Source organism: Colobus angolensis, unplaced genomic scaffold (genome assembly GCF_000951035.1).
Source record: "Colobus angolensis palliatus isolate OR3802 unplaced genomic scaffold, Cang.pa_1.0 Scaffold369, whole genome shotgun sequence".
NCBI classification, from domain to species: Eukaryota; Metazoa; Chordata; class Mammalia; order Primates; family Cercopithecidae; genus Colobus; species Colobus angolensis.
Window position 1 is genome coordinate 2,367,221 of NW_012117032.1, and position 13,223 is coordinate 2,380,443.

A 13,223-nucleotide genomic window follows, 5' to 3' on the forward strand; every position below is an offset into this window, starting at 1 on the left:
CACTGTTGCTAGAAGCCACGGTTTTTGAAAATTACCATTGCTGCTGGCCTTGTCACATTCCTGGGTGTTTTGAGAGCAGATGTGCCCCCTGGCGGGCTCTGGGCTGTCTGTCACTGAGAGCGCCCTGGCCTTTGACAGTAGGTGATGTCATTTGCCTTATATATGTCACAGGGAGGATATTATAGATAAGATTGTTTTAATAAGCCACAAGGTGCTCTGCAGATGTCGTTGATATATTTTCAATGAGACTTCCAGGTTGAGATTGGAAAGATGACAGAAAGCCTGTAGAGTAAGTTTATTATATTCATGTACTGCTGTATAAGAACAGATGGGGGTTGTTATTTTCTAGTATCCTATGGTATTAACCAAGTAGAGACTGTAGTGCCACCTAACTTCTTACTGGTTATTTAAGCAATTGAGTTTAATTTTCTCAACTATAAATGGAAACATTAATGCTTGGCTTTTTTAAGGTTGCCCTGGGTGAACTTGGGTGTCCAGACAGTCTGGATTATATTGTCTCAGTTTAACCCTTGGCTCTGAAACTTACTGTCTGGGGGATACTCAGGTAGTTACTTCACTTACGTTTACCTCCATTTCCTCATCTGTAGAAAATGGATAAATAAGATCCCCTCCCATAGGGCTGTCATAAGGATGAGATAAGGCACGGAGAAAACTGGGCACAGTTCCTGAGTGTCTCACTGTAGCCTCACCCCTGAAGCTGGGGCAACTCAGGCACTTGCGTGTTTTCTCCTCCTTTCCTTCCTCCCTCCTCTCTTCGGTAAGCATTTATTGGACACCTACTACTGGTAGAAATATGATATAGATGCAGTGTTTATGCAAAGTGGACACCCTTGTGAAGGACTTCAGCGATTTCAAGTTTGATTTAAAAAAATGAAAATAAAAAAATAAAGTTTGATTTAAAATATTGATACAAAGTAGTGATGGGAGGGAGGGATGGGGTGAGTACAGCCTGTCTGTTTCTAATGGTCAGAAAGATAAGACCTCAGAAGGTTTATTTACACCGACCAGTGTCAGATCATAAGTTTGTTTTGTTTTGTTTTGTTTTTAATCATTGTGTATATCAGCAGATGGTCTCGAGGACCAAGCAGAGAGAGGTTGCTGGCTGATGCACTGGGTGGTAGGTACCCTGGGAAGTGGCCGTGATTCTCTGATTTGATTGGCTACACAGCCAATCATGTATCAAAGCAAACATGGTGATTGGGCATTTCCATGTGCCCAGAGCTTCACTAGCCACTCAGGGGTGCAAGCTGTCTGCCTGGATGGAGCTTCCTGAGTACCTGCACACCTCACAGCCTAAGGGGGAGGTGCTCAGGGGGAGGATGCAAGGTAGGAGGTGAGTAAGCTCTCATCAGTTCCATGAGCTCAAAGAAGTGGTTTGGATAAACCATAAAACTGTCTATATTTTAAGCTCCCTGTTTTTAGAGTAGCATTCACATACAGGTTTACTTTGTTGTCCTGAATTTATATCTTTTGCATAGCAAACGGTCCAAACTGAAATCCTCCTTTTTCCAAGATTCCCTTAGTAAATATTTATTGTGCTCTAATCAAGTATATGGAGCTTGAGTCTGCCTCTCAGTAACTTGAAATTTATTAGTGATTAGAACTGTTAACCAAGTTTGATGGTGATCATAATCACAATGTGTTATTTTTAACTCTGCTTTTCAAGAGTAGAAAAGAATTATTTCAAGGGTATAGAATAATTCTAGCAAATGCTCAAAGAAATTTTGTTCTGTCACCAATTTCATTTAAAAACCACATATGAAAAATGAGAGGATTGTAATAATGATAATGATCGCATTCTGCATTCAAGGAGTTATTCGGTGCCAGGCGATATGTCAAGGGCTTTGCACACATTTCTCATTTTATCAGCCAGAAACTGGATGAGGTCATGCTTTCTTAGTGTTCACATTTTACTGACAAGGGGCATTGAGGAATAACAAGGTTAGATAACGTGCCCACGTTCAAAAGAGCTTCTCAGTGGAAGGCCTTCCATTTGATTCCATACTCATGTGTGCTTTCAACACTACTGTATTATTGCCTTGGGTAGAATCCACAGTTAGGTGGTTGAGAGAGAAGAAGCTCTAAAAGAGAGAGGAAGAAAATATTGGCTAATTCACCCCAATATGTCCCTGCCAGGTTTGGATGAAGAGGAACCATATTTAGACATCTTAGAGATAGTCAGTAAGCACTGAAAAAGAGAATTGCCTCAGGTCACACAGTACTTGATAGAACTTAACCCAGAAGCCAGGTGCTCCTCAAACTCATTTGATGATGTCAGGGCATGGTGGCTCAAACCTGTAGTCCTAGCAGTTTGGGAGGCTGAGGCAGAGGATTGTTTGAGGCTAGGAGTTCAAGACCAGCCTGGGCAACATAGTGAGACCCCTTCTCTTAAAAAAACCCAAGCCAAACCAAAACAACAGCAGCAACAACACTCATTCAATGCTTTCAAACTAATTGATAGAGGAGAGATCCATTTTGTTTTGGATAATCTAAAACCATAGTTTTAAGAACTTTCCATTTGAGTTAAATTTTGAAATTTCTTTCTGCATATTTTGGAACACTGCACAGGGTTGGCATCAGCTCAGTGGCACTTTGGGTAGGTTACTTCAACCCCCTTCGTATGGCTGTTGGGAGGAAGAGGCGCTAATGACACCTAAAGCTTTGTAGGTATTTGTTGTAATTGCTCAGGGATTGGCCACTTGTGATACTTTTGACATAATTTTAGAAAAGGGAGCCAAGTTCTCAAAAGTAATTATGGGTCCAGGGAAATTCCTCAGGGTTAACTTCAAGGTAGCAAAAATGTAGATTTTCTGAAAAGCAAAATTTCTGGCCATGCCACAGAGTGATTGGGTCTTGGTTTTTATGTGTTGTGTACTGGAGACCATTTGCCCCAGACAAAGGGTTTGGTACTTAGGTTATGAGCTGGTAAAGCCCCGCAGGGCAATACTCCCCCGATTCTCCACCCATCTCCCCTCAGTGGAGTGAGAGAGAGGAGGCAGGGAGTCATAGCACGGGTTGACACAGACTTGGCTCCCAAATCCCAGGGGATTCACAGCTGACAATGATGGGAAAGTAAGGAATGATCGAAGGCCCTCTCCAGGCTCCCCTTCCCTGTTCTTCCCTGGGCTGGTGCAGAGTCCAGGATCTCCATGGGCTATTGGTTTGTGCTGGAGATTCTGCATCCCTGTGGATCATTCTCCAGTCTTGAGACCTCTGTGGGCTGTGTCCTGGCTCTCCTGCCCTCTGGCTTCAAGTTGGGTTAGGCCACTGGCAGGAGACTGAAAGACAAGCTGGAGAATTCTGAGTACTTTCCTCCTCCCTGCCTCAGCCCCTTATTCCCATCTGTGTACATCATCTCCTGCCCGGCAGGCCTCTTCCATGGCTCCAAACTTTCAATGCTTCTGGTGATAGCTGCTGTCTTGCCCCCTCCACTCTGAGGTCAATAGGGGCTTTCCACAGGTGCTGGTCTCTGGGGGCCTTGTAGAACCATTAACCCTGCATAGACCTACACACAGTTCCTTCCAAAGCCTCTCCGCAAATACTGCTTAGGAAGGTAGCTGTATTAGGCTTAGCCCACATACGGTCTGGGGGGCTGTGTGTGGAAAGCATACGGATGTTGCTTGCTATTCTCTTACTGACTTCTGGTTTTATCTGGGGGAAGGTGATGGTAGCAGGGTGGTATTGATTTTTTTTTCTTTGACTATATTTGACACATAAACTTAGAGCTTCTCTTTTAGGCTATGGAATCATTCAAAAATGTGGCATAATTACTAATGGTTAGAAAAATTGTGGAAACACTTATACCTTGCAAAAATGTTGAGAAAGCTAGAAAACTTTAGCTGTTATGGTGGGTCAGAGAGAGAGGGAGAGGGAGAGACAGGGCAGAGTTAGTTAGAGCCTGACCTTCCTGCTACCTCATAGGGTTTTAGTTAGCTGATATGAGAGCAGCCTAGAGGCACTTTTAAAATCAGGTGTCTACTGTGTGCCAGGCACAGTTCTAGATGCTGGGAACGCAGCCCCGAATGAAACACACAGGGGGCTTATGTTCTGGGGAGATAGCGGGCGACTCCAAGTAAAATCAGATGGGTAGATTACATAAGGTGTTAGAAGATGATCTGTATCTGGAGAAATATAATCACAGAAAGGGAAGCGTGAGTGTTGTGAGAGTTTGCAATGTGTGAAAAGGCAGTCAAGGAAGACCTTCTGAAGAAAGTGGTATTTGAGCTCAGACTTGAAGGAGGTGAAAAGGAAAAATACATCAGCATTTAAGAGAAGAGATTCCAAGCAGAGGGAAGAATAGGTAGGAAGGCCAGGCCATTGACTGAAGGGGAGGACTGTGGGTAGAGCAGGTTTGGGAAGTGGATGGGAGGGAGACCGGGAATTCCATTTTGGAAATACTAGCTTTGAGACGCCTGTGAGAAACCCAAGGAGTGATCTCAAACGCGTGACTGTTGTCAATGTTTAGGAGTTTTAAGTTTCAAATTGTATCACCTTTGGTGGCTTGCTTTCTCTGAGGTGTGTTTTAAGAAACATAAACGTATACACCATGGTTTTGGTAGTGATTTTGAGAGTGAGCCTAGGGGCAGAATATGCAATGCCTGTATCCTCCCTTGACAGGAAAACCACCTCTGCATAGTTAACAGATTCGAGGACACTTGCGGGAATTTTTTCTGAGCTGAGAGATTTTTGCCACTGTTTGACCAGCTCTGACTATAACAATACCAAATGCTTTTTTAGAGCAGAGCTGTGTTTTATGGCATTATGCAATGACAGTTTCAGTCGCCCACAAAAGCAGACCCCATGCAAATAGAAATAGCATGTTTCTCAAAGCCCCAATTTGCTTGTGTGTTAAAGCTTTGCTGCCCTTTTAGATGTATTTTTGCTTTTAAATGTTACTCTGGTACTTCTTTTTGTGTGTGTTTTTCTCTCCACTTCTCTCTTTTTATTTATTTCTGAAAGTTCTGTTTTCTTGGTGGCAATGTTGCAGTTGCTCCGAATAGTGAGGTGAGACTAAGTATGGGGGAGGAGTACCAGTGTTGGCTGAACAGCTACTATGTGCACTTCTGGGCTGGATACCTTGCTACTTACCCCCATTTAATCCTCATAACAGTATTTTGATGGAGGTGTGATTGTCCCTGAGTTACAGATGAAGAAGCAGATACTCAGTAAGATGAACTTGCAGAAGGCTACATTACTAATTGGTGACAAGAGTTGAGACTCAAATCCAGACTAGTGGATTTCCAAGCCCCAGAGTCTCCACAATTCAAGCAAAGCTTTCTCTGTAGACAGTTCAGTGCTTCTAGATATCAGTGCATTGCATTGTCTGGCTTTCTTACTAATGAAGGTGAGGAGAGCAGTATTAATATTTCTATGTCTGATGCTTCTTTCATAAATGTTTCTATGAATTTCCAGAATGTACAGAACACCTGTCCGGTGCCAGGTGTTTGCTCAGTGTTGAGTTGGTGGCAGCAGGGACTCCTGGAGCTTCCACCCTAGCAAACATTTAGTAAGGAATCACTCAGGAGAAGAGTGTTGCGGGGAAAGGAAGGAGTAGGTGCTCCATGTGTGTGCCTCTGTGAGTTGGGGACCACTTTTCCCCTTACCTTAACCTGTAAGACAATGAATTGTCCAGGTCAGGGAGGTAGAGAAGAAACTCTTGGCAGCAGAAGCAACATGAACAGAGGCTCAATGTAGCGATGAGATTGAATGAAATGAGATTGCACAGGCACAGTGGATAGAGGGAGATGAGAAGGGGGCCTACTATTTGGTAATAAGTGACTGTGTGACTGTTGTACCTTTGACTTTTTATTACATGACGCCATGGAAGCTCACCAAAGATAGTTTTTTGGGATTGTTTTTTATTAAAAAAGAAAGAAAAGATTGAGGAAAAGGCAAGAACAAGAGAGAGTGATTGGGTTGAGAATTATGAAGTGTGTATCTTTGTCCTTTGAGGCTGCTATAAGAAAATGCCATAGACTGGGTGGCTTGTAACAACAGAAATTTCTTGCTCACAGTTCTGGAGGCTGGGAAGTACAAGATCAAGGCAGATTTGGTGTCTTGTGAGAGCCCATTTTCTGGTTCATAAAGGGCATCTGCTGTGTCCTCACATCGTGGAACGAGATAAGTGAGCTCCGTTGGACTTATTTTATAAGGGCACTAACCCCATTCAGGAGGGCTGAGTCCTCATGACCTAGTCACTGCCCCACTCCCTCCCCCACAAAGCCCCACCTCTTAATACCTTCACATTGGTGATTAGGTTTCAACATATGCATTTTGGAGAGACACAAACATTGAGACTGTAGCAGTGTGCATTGACTAAATTTTTGAACAGGCTTACGGTCAGGTTCATCAAACAAAAGTGATTCCTGAGAGGAGGGTTTCAATGAGGAGTACTATTATTCGGACTGCCTCTGCTACGGGAGGTCAGTTCCTTGAAGAATGAAGATGGCGAGTGCATTATAGGGCAGTAATCTATAGCCTTGTTGTGGTGGAAAATTGACTTCACATAAACCCTTCAATGTCTTAAAGTACAAATGTATCTACCATTTTAAAATGAAATGTTATAAAAACTTTCCAAACCTGCTTTAAGGGAAGCAGCCGTTTTGACTATAAACTTCAAACTTCACCTGTGTAGGAGAGAGATTGATGTTTTCCTAGCACAGAAGCTCCCAGGTGGCTGAGTAAGTTTGAGCGGCGGCGGCCTGAGTGGTCTGCTCTGCGTGCCCAGCTGGCTGGGGCTGGTGTGTGGGCTTGGCAAGAGGTCTGGCACTCTGAGCAGACTTCATTGTTTAATGAGGTTTTATTTGAGATCCCTAGCATTGCTCTTCTTACATAGCACAGCCGAAACTGTCACCTCTACAAGTGAATAAGAAAATCGTCTTGGGTGGGTGCAGTGGCTCACGCCTATTATCCCATTGCTTTGGGAGGCTGACGGGGGAGGATAGCTTGAGCCCAGGAGTTTAAGGCTGCAATGAACTGTGATCAGGCCACTGCACTCGAGCCTGGGCGACAGAGTGAGATCCTGTCTGTAAAAACAAACAAAAAACCCACCACCCACCAACAAAAGAAAATCATCTTTACTCAACCTCTGCACTTGTATAGCAATCCTACAGTGGCACCAACGTTTTCAGCCCTCATGTCCACTTATGGCCCTCAGGAGGAACGGAAGGAATAAAATGAATGAAATAGGCTCTTTGTTAGTTGCCCGCCATAAATTGTTAATCACTGGGGCTAGTAGGTGAATAAATGCCTTTTTTTTTTTTTAAACAAGGCCATTGTGAATATCTAAAGGTCATCAGAACCTTTTAAAACTAGGTTAAAATGCATTTTGCACCTTCCCTTGATAAATCAAGTTTCATCGCATCTTACTGCCCTCATTAGACATACAGGTTTTAAGCACATATGACCTACCGACCCATGCTGTGGTTATGCTTATTCTCTCATAAACCCCAGTCATTGGGTAGACACAAGATGAATAATTTGTTGGCCTGTTTGTGCTAGTGATTTCAAAAAGGAAGCTTGGCTTTTAGATTAAAAAAAAATGCTACTGTAAATATTCTGCAGTCCTGAACATGTTTGTTATCCACAAACAATAATACCAACAAGCACATAAAATTCACCAGAGCCAGCGTGGCTTTTTCCACCAGATCGACATAATGGATGGTTTTCTTTTGCCAAGGTGAAGGATGGTGGTAAGGTATTGTTTTTATGATTTTCCAATAGTCTGTCACTCATAACTCCTCTCAGGTTTGTTGGTGTGAGATTTTATAAAAGATATTTGCTCATGAATTTGACTTTGGCTTTCATACAAAATGATTAGTATCATCTCTTTTTTTCTTTCTTTCTTTCTTTCTTTCTTTCTTTCTTTCTTTCTTTCTTTCTTTCTTTCTTTCTTTCTTTCTTTCTTTCTTTCTTTCTTTCTTTCTTTCTTTCTTTCTTTCCTTCCTTCCTTCCTTCCTTCCTTCCTTCCTTCCTTCTTTCTTTCTTTCTTTCTTTCTTTCTTTCTTTCTTTCTTTCTTTCTTTCTTTCTTTCTTTCTTTCTCTCTCTTTCTTTCTTTCTTTCCTTTCTTTCTCCCTCTCTCTCGCTCTTCCTCCCTCTCTCTTCCTCCCTCTCTCTTCCTCCCTCTCTCTTCCTCCCTCTCTCTCTCTCTCCCTCCCTCCCTCCCTTCCCTCCTTCCTTCCTTTTTTTCTCTCTCTCTCCCTTTTTCTCTCTCTTTCTTTCTTTTCGCTCATTCTTCTTATCTGCTTATCTATTTATTTTTACTGTAGTAAAATACAAATAACATAAAATCGAGCATTTCAACCATTTTTAAGTATGCAATTCAGTGGTGGTAAATACATTCACAATGTTGTACAACCATAACTTCCATCCATCTCCGTAACTCTTTTCATCTTGTAAAACTTAAACTCTATGTCCATTAAATAATAACTCTTCCTTCCCCATTCCCTGGCAACCATGATTCTATTAATTCTTTCTGTCTTTATAGTTTTGACTACTCTAAGTACCTCATGTAAGTGGAATCATATAGTATTTGCTTTTTGTGACTGGCTTATTTCACTGAACATAATGTCCTCAAAATTCATCCATGTTGTAATGTGTCAGAATTTCCTGCTGTTTTAAGGCTGAATAATATTCAATTGTATGGACATACCATATTTTGCTTTGCCATTCATCTGTCTATGAGCATTTGGGTATTTTCCCATGTTTTAGCTGTTGTAAATAATGTTGCTACAAACATGGGTATAGAAGTACTCATTGAGACCCTGCTTTCAATTTTTTGGGGTAAATACTCAGAGGTGGAATTGCTGGGTGATAGGTTGATTTTATTTTTAATTTTTGAGGAACTGCCATACTGTTTTAAAACAACAGTTATTGCTATAGATTTTTAAACAATAGCCAACAATCCTGAAGAATGTTAATATCTAATTTAGTGATGCTTAAGTTGAGAAACCAGTGAAACTGACTAGAAACACACCACTGACCGTAGTCATTTCTAGTGAGAGATGGCTTTTCTGTAGGGTGTGCAGGAGTTGAAAAGAAAATAGTTTTCTCAGCATTCAGCAACAGTTGTTCAGGTGCTTTTGGCACATATCTGGCATTCTAAAATCCTTCCCACAAAGCAGGTTATCAGATACCTGGCTAACTCTGAACTTTAAAATGCAAGACACTTGGAAGGAAAACACATTTAAACCACTTCCATTCTGTAGAGTCAGGTTGCTGTGAATGGAGAGGTTACCAGAACGAGTCATGAAACAGGATGATATGGTTTGGCTCTGTGCCTCCACCCAAATCTTGTCTTGTAGCTCCCATAATTTCTCCATGTTGTGGGAGGGACCTGATAGGAGATGATGGAATTATGGGGCTGTGTCTTTCCCATGCTGTTCTTGTGATAGTGAATGGGTCTCCTGAGATCTGATGGTTTTAAAAATGGGAGTTTCTCTGCACCAGCTCTCCCTTTGCCTGCTGCTCTCCACATAAGATGTGACTTGCTCCTTCTTGCCTTCCACCATGATTGTGAGGCCTCCCCAGCCATGTGGAACTGTAGGTCCAATAAACCTCTTTCTTTTGTAAATTGCCCAGTCTCAGGTATGTCTTTATCAGCAGCACAAAAATAGACTAATACATGGGAAGAACAGAAACTCACTCATGAAGGTGCTCAATAGTCCAGCATTTGACTTTTTGCCATGAAGGAAGAGAGAGGCCAGAGAAGAGTCTCTTGCAGGTCCTAATTTTTGTGAAAACAAGTCTCCAGGGAAACAAAGCCCTTGTGACTACTGGCTTGGGTGTGACAGCTGCCAGCCTTGTTCCAGCAATGACAGCAGCCTCCAGAAGAGAAATGGGCCACTGGGGAACACGAAAGAATGTGTTTTGCTTTTATGTCTGGTATGTGGTCAGCTGTCAATTAATAGAACTGTGCTGTGAGTTAGAAAACTAGGCCACAAAGGGGCTTTCAGGAAATGTTTATAATGTGGAATTATTCTGACACTCACTGTGATGGCTAGAAAATGGAACAATGGCTTGTTCATGACAAATTGTTCAGTAGGAAAAAATGTCATAAGCAGAATTGCTGGTTAAGAAAATAACAAAGTGAATATGATAAACTTGTGGTAAAAATACATGTGATCCCTTAATAAAACTCAGAACTGAATTTAGTTTGGTGATTTGCTGTTAGATTCCTTGTGCTAGCTTTAAAGTGATACTTTTTAGTATAGCCCAGGGGTCAAATGCAACCCACCTCATGTTTTTGTAAATAAAGTTTTATTGGAACACAGTCATGTCCATTTGTTACGTATTGTTAATGTCTGCTTTCTGTTAACAGTGGTAGAGTTGAGAAGTTGTAACAGATGCTATGTGGCACACAAAGCCTAAAATATTACCATCTGTCCCTGTACAAAGAGTGTATTGACCCATGTTCTACAACCTTGCCACTGAAAGCAGGATTAGTGATTCACTGGCATGTTGAGTTTGAGACCAGTTCTTCACTTGTGGTTTCATGGAGAGGCTTAAGTGATTGCACTCCATGAAATTATACACACAATTCTGTTTTTGTACAAATGTGTATTTTTCTGCATCTCTACCCACTCAGAAGTAGAGGGATCTGTAAGCCTTATCACTTTTTCAGAGTGACTTGTAACCCCCAAAAGTTAAGAATCCCTAGACTAGAAAGGGTGGCCTTGACTCAGTACGGGTTCATGTCTGAAATGATGGTTGGAAAGATCTTATTCTTCTACACCAAAAATAGATCCAGCTCAAGTTCATTTATTCATTATTCTTAAATAAAGAGTATAAATTTGCAGCACAGCACAGAGGTGGGCTATGTCATTTTGTAACTATTATTAATGGAGAAGGGACTATTTCGTGAATATTGGCTCCTTGTGCCTTAATAACTAGTGTCATGTTATGTTGCAGGTCTGCAGATATTTATTACATGCCTCTCCCACCTTGATAAAGTGAAAACTCTCTCATGTCCAGAATTTTAGGACTTTGTAGTGACTTTTAATGGGAAACTAGAAATCACAGCTAGTTAGCCTGACAGTATTATTAAACTTCCATCATGTATGGAACCCTGCAAGAATTTCTAAAAAGCAGAAGATGAAATCTGAAATGAACCGAGCCTGACTTCTGATCAGCTTCCCCGTGAACTGCTGCTCCATGTGCCCCATGGGTCTTTCTCACCCTATGCCAGCCTCCTGCAGTAGGTGGTAGGAACCAGATAATTTATGTGTGGTTTTGTGTTACCCAGGTGGACAGGTGCTTCTGGAGATGGAAGCTGGGAAGAGCAGTTAAGGGAGGAATAACAATGGTGCTTTTAGAAAGCTGTGGTTTCACAGGTAGGGAAGGGAAAAAGTCTCCGAAATGCAAAACTAGCCGAAGAGAACAGACCTTGTCACTTCCACAAACCTAGAAAGGTACATGCTACACTGTCTATCCATTAGAGATTAATATAGGGAAAGATGGACTATTGCTATTAAAAATATACGTCCTTTTTGGATTTTTCAATGGGAGAATTCTCTAGAACAAATAGGTCCCTGGGTGCTAGGCCCCCATTCTAGGAGCTGGATTCTGGGAGCTGGAATGGAATTGTGCAAGGTTCAGGACTAGTTCTCAGGCTCCCTGGGACCCAGGGACTCCAAAAAATCCATCTGTGAAGCCACAAGCTAGAAGCATATGCACAGAGTATGGCAAGGATGATGCAGTCAGATAGAACTAGGAGTTTCCAGACTAAAATGTGAAGAGAAGAAGGACCACTAAGAGACAGAATACCCACCCCACCCCCATCCTCTGCCCTGTACCCACAGCCCCTTGGGGTTCTGGGTTATGAAGAAGAGACAGACGAGGATCCTAGGAGATTTTACAGATGATGAGGCTTGCCTACTTTGTGGGAGCAAGACTTTGGACACTGTGGTCCATTCAGGCTGCTATAGCAAAATACCATAGACTGGGTGGCTTATAAACAACAAAACCTTATTTCTCACAATTCTGGAGGCTGGGAAATCCAAGATCAAGATACTGGCACATTCAGTGTCTGGTAAGAGCCCATTTCCTGGTCACACACAGTGTTTTCTTGCTGTGTTCTTACATGAGGGAAAGAGCAAATAAGCTCCCCTGGGCATTTAGGTTACATTTATTTCCTAGCCGTGCACATGGGCATGCATGGGAACAGTGATACCCAGTGGCAGTGAGCACACCTGTTACCCAGGCCTTGGCTTCTAAGTGACGTTTCTCACTAAAAGGAGCCAGGGCTCCCTGGAGAAATGGCTGAATCTGGGCCTGGGGATGGGGAAATACAAATTGAGCCTGAAATATTTTTTCATGTCACAAAGTAAGACAGTGCTCAAAGAATGATGGGGACATATCAAAAGCGCACAGGAGCCAGCTTGGAGGTGGTTGCCCTGGCCAAGCACCTTGGCCTGAAACCTGAAACCTGGGACAGTTTCAGCATCAGAAAAAAATAGTGTAATAGATCATAACTCACTGAATAATATGAAGTCTATGAGTTCATATCACTATAAATATATAGGAAATAAGTGAGAATGTTCTAACTTCACTAGAATGCCAACTAATAAATGTGGAAGAAAATATGGGATTTAAAAAATCATTTGGCAATTATTACAGTTGTAATTAATTTAGGCGAGACATTTTTAAGAATGATGGATTAGTGGACAAAAGTTTGATAAAGAATAGGATATTTACATAGTCAGGGTATTGCTCCACAAAATACTTCTTAAATGTAAAAAGAGGAGGAGAATCCAAGGAGGGACAGGTGATCAAAGTTACTACAACACAACCACCTGCTAGGATGGAGTGGGAACATTATGGCATTGCTTCTGTAATAGCTCCTCCTCTCCAAAATAAAAACAAAAACCAAGGTAAACCTGAATCCATTCATGAGAAAACATCACACAAACCCAAACTGAGGGATATTCTATGAAATATTAATAACTTCTGGAAATCTTTAAAACTGCCAACGTTATGAAAGTCAAGGAAAGACTAGGCACTGTTGCAGATTGAGGAAGACTAAAGGATTATGACAAGTAGATGCAACCTGTGATCTTAGGCTCTATCCCTTTGCATTCTTGGAGGAACACTGGGTGAAATGTGGATGAGATCTGTGGTAGTGTACCAAAGCAGATTTCCTGATTTTAATGACCGTACTGCAGTTATGTAGAAAATACTTGGAGCATATGGGCATAACAGGACC

At 41.9% G+C, this 13,223-nt stretch overlaps 1 protein-coding gene across 1 annotated transcript in view; it reads left to right on the forward strand.

Moving 5' to 3' along the window:
* Nucleotides 1-13,223, forward strand: part of RNF152 (ring finger protein 152) — a 78,561-nt gene that overhangs the window by 41,307 nt on the left and 24,031 nt on the right. The gene's annotated exons all lie outside the window — the stretch shown is intronic.